At 35.5% G+C, this 4272-nt stretch overlaps 1 protein-coding gene across 2 annotated transcripts in view; it reads left to right on the top strand.

Moving 5' to 3' along the window:
- Positions 1-2112: 2112 nt before the first annotated feature.
- Positions 2113-4272, top strand: part of LOC103137233 (caM kinase-like vesicle-associated protein) — a 15345-nt gene continuing 13185 nt past the window's right edge. The window contains exon 1 of one of the 2 annotated variants that reach the window (XM_007550896.2): positions 2113-2368. The gene's annotated coding sequence lies outside the window, so the exon portion shown is untranslated. The remainder of the gene's footprint in view (positions 2369-4272) is intronic. The other variant, XM_007550887.2, reaches the window with a different exon arrangement.

Below are 4272 nucleotides of genomic sequence, written 5' to 3'. Positions count from 1 at the left end.
AACAACAAAAAAAAAAAAACAAAAAGAGCATTTTCACCTTGACTTGGACAGTCGCCCCTGGGATTGTGGGCGTTTGACGTTTATGGCTCGTAATGTCCTCACTTATCATGGAACATAATCCAAAAGTTTCCTTTACTGGTCCTATATGTAGCACTCAAAAACAACGTTCTGGTTTATTTTAAAAGACCTAAAAAAAAAAAACAAAAAAAAAAAACCAAGACTAATTACATCATATTTAATGTAGTCTTTTTATGTTAGTATTGATTGTGTCTTATATCTAACAAAACCAAAAGATCCAGGTTATTGCAAATTATATATCTACCTTCCAAAAATTTGATGAAATAAAAATTTAATATTATATAATCATATACAGACCAGTGACTTCAGAGTGATCCAGGAGGCTGTCATTAAACCCCATAGACAAAGAAAGTAAGCTAAGTGTTCAGAACGCTGCATCCAAGCCTAATAAGATAAAGTTCAGTGGAAGGGAAAAGTAAAGCAACACCGATTGCTACAGGCCTGAGAGAATAGTTAAGCAAAGCCTGTCTAAGTGTTTGGGGGATATTCATAAGGCTGAGCTGTGACGAGAGTGAGTGTGTCAAAAGACACACAGTAGAGATGGATAGATCGATCCAAAGTATTGATAATATTGATACCAAGTCAGAATTGGTATCCAGTATTGGATTGATGCTATTGCGGTAAGATTGATAGTTTCAGATCCCATTATAATTTTTTTTTTTCCTGTCGACTTTTTTTTTTTTGTGTGTGCTTGTACTTGTTTATTTAGGGAAAAAATTGTTACTATGTTAAAATATTTTTGTAGACATTTATAAACTTCACTCAAATCCTAAAGAGAAACACCAACATTTCACCGACATTTCAAACTTAAGTAATAAATATTACTGCCATTGGTATTTCTATCATAATTGGCAACACTGGCTCTGTATTTATTTGGTATCAGAGCAATAAATATGCAGAATCACACATCTCTCACACACAAACATTTCCAGAATAAGTGACATACGTTTTGTTAAGTCGTTCCTGAACAAGGAAGACATGTTAAAAGCATCTTCTGACTTGGGTCATGTGAAAAAAGGGACTATTGTAGGACTATTTCTCAGATGTCAAAAGTTAACTTTGCAGTCTCTTTTCCCAAAGTCCAAGAGCCTGGAGATTCACAAAATCCATTTGCCTCAGGTCTAGTGGAAAGTTTCCACAGTCATGGATGATCTGGTAAGTTATGCCACTTGCTGCAGTCAGTCTACCATGTTTTACACTGGGAAATATTAGAGGACTCTCCTCCTCTGCTGAAACAATTTAAGTAGATATTAATTTCAAGACGTTGCACCTGCCCTGCCCACACTGCAGAAATGATCAGTTTTAATAGTTGTAACATTGCTTGAACAGCCAGCAAAGTTACTTGATTAAAAAGCAAAGAAGAATCATTGCAAACTGCTTTAGCTGAAGCTCAACCAATACAGCAATGACATACAGGGGGATTATTATGAGGATTCATAATAGAACAACTTGGGCTTTCTTAACTCCTTAGCAGAGCCACAGACTGATTCCCTCCCTGACACACTGCAAGGCCAACCTCTCTGTGTCTAAAATCTTCTATTTTGTTACATTCTGAATTTTGCAGACACCAAATTTGTAGTTGTTTTTTTTTTTTTAGCAGTTATTCATATTTATAAGGTTTGCAGATATCAACCCTATTCAAAAATATCCAGGTGTAATGAACCTCTCTGTGTTTCACTTTTGGAATTTTATTACTGAGACAAAACACAAATTTGGTAAATACCTTGATTACTTGTTTCTCTAAACCAGTCTCTACGACAGAAGCAGACATTAGTTTTGAGACACTGCTGCTTCATTTTGCTCTCTATGTATATCCATGATTTTTCTACTTTTGGATCAAATGAAGCTACAGTTGAGCACAAACACGCTTTTATTTACAAGAGAAGTTGTGTAAGTTCCAGAGGAGTTACTGTGCGTAAAATATCTTTATTTGGTCATCACCGAATCTGCACACACACACCTACACACACACACACACAAATATGATGTTGGAGATTTGATGCAGTGCTGTATCCGCGCAATCAAACATTAAAGCGGTGCAACGTGCGTCGCACACACAACTCCTCCTCCCCCTGCATCATCTCAGCTCCGCTCTCACCATCACACACTCACGTAATACTCCCCTGGTTAAGCTGACTTGTTGGAAATGCTTGAGGATCTTAACATTTGTCCGACTGCACGCCGCCTGTAACATCAGCGAGGATCAAAAAAAAGTAAAAGCGCAACAAGAAAAAAAGCGTTATCTGAGCAGACGAGGGGCGGTATCGCAGATTGGAATCAGTCATTGAAGGTAAGTGAAAAACATTAGATTTTATTTTTTGTAATCTAATCACAAAATAACGACGATAACAACAACAACAAAAAGACTCTGATTACATTGGAAAGAATCAGGCATAAGTGCTGAATATCTGGGCATAATTTATTCAGAAACAGGTTTTGATCAAATCTCAGGAGGGTGGCGTACGTGTTTTGTTTATAAAACTTTGGCAATAACATATTTGAGTGGATTTTAGTTGTCTCTTAGAAGCTTAGGTCCAGGCAGTCTGAGCAGCTAAACATATGGAGAGGCGAATGTTTTATCTGCCAATCTACTTCAGCTGCAGGTTATGTGAATCCATCTTTTTCCAGATTAAAAAAAGCATGTTTTAATACTGTTATTATTATTATTGTTATTATTATTATTATTATTATTATTATTATTATTATTATTTACATTTGTTTTCACTAGAAACTCTGTTTACAAACTTGATACCAGCAGGTCATGCAGACTTGATGAAAGTGTTGTTAGAGTTCTTACACTTGCAGCACTTCATGAGTTTAACACACTCACAGTCACGCAGTGTCCTTGTCTTCTTGTCATCACTTGTCATCGTTTCACAGTGAAGCAGCTATTCCCACTTATTAAAAAGAAGAAAAAAAAAGGACTTTTTAGCTATCTCTTCATGCACTCCTGAAGGAGGCTGATAGAGTGAGTGGACATGTCAGAACACTGTTTACCAGTTGGAGGAAGATACTGCCAGGTTGTTTTGTTTGTTTGTTTGTTTTTTTTCATGAGAATGAAGGAAAACATGGAGCCCTGCTACATACATGTGAGGATATCAGTGTGTCTTTAATAGAAAAAAAGTGGAAGTATGATGTGATATGATGGTACATTAATGGATCATTTTCAGTCCTAAGCTGAGCTATAGTACAGTAAATGTTTCAGAAATAATCTTCTGAGTGAGATTCAGGAGTCAGTTACTAACAAAGCTCACTGTTGTTTAGGGCCCAAAGAAGAGTTTGAATTGAGGCCCATTCCAGTTTAATTGAATCCTATTCTTCCCTACTCTTAGTTTCCATAGTACTTTTAAGGCTGCGGTTGGGAATGAAGCTGAGTTTCAACACAATCACAAATGTGCATATTTTCTCATTTAAGATACTTTTAATGGGACAATAAACACCATGACATCACATTTGAAGTGTTCTGATTTATTAAGTTGAATCCTTGTTAATTACTGTTTGTGACAAGGAGCAACAATTTCTTGATTTAGACATTTTAACATTAGTATAAATAGTTTAATGTTCACCTCAAGAATGTTTACCATTTATATGCATAATATGTCTGTTCTTTGTGACAACTATACAGTATAAAAAAATGTGCACTAGTAATACAATGTTTAAAAATCTAAATCGAATTTAAATACATCAAAGTGAATATATTTCTTAATAAGTCACATATGTTGACAAATATGTAGGTCATTTTTAATTAAATGCCAAAAGATAGTTGTAGCTTGTGCTGGGTAGCAGGACTGCAAAGAGGAGGGAAAACCTCAGAAAATGAGTCTTTTAGACCAACACCTATCAGTCTGCATCGTCACTAATATCAATAAGAAACATCTCAACAGCTGTAAATAAACTGGGTCCATGGGGTTACTGAATATATGGATATATTTTATCTAGCACTTGTGTTTAGCCCTAAAGCATTTTAATACTTAAATCATACTAAGCTTGGTTGTACTTGACATCCGAAGGGAGTCGCTCCGTTCCACTGTTGCCGCATATTTGCTCTGCAGGAGAGATTGCTGCTAAGTTAATAACTCGATGCGGTCAACTGGGTTTTCTTAGATAGTTAATGCTTTACTAGTTGGTTCTATAAACTGAATGTGGCAGGATTTTATTATTATTATTATTATTATTATTATTATTATTATTATT

This window comes from Poecilia formosa, unplaced genomic scaffold (genome assembly GCF_000485575.1).
Source record: "Poecilia formosa unplaced genomic scaffold, Poecilia_formosa-5.1.2 Scaffold2, whole genome shotgun sequence".
NCBI lineage: Eukaryota > Metazoa > Chordata > Actinopteri > Cyprinodontiformes > Poeciliidae > Poecilia > Poecilia formosa.
Note: the sequence above shows the minus strand (reverse complement) of the source record. Positions and strands in the feature narration are given on the sequence as shown.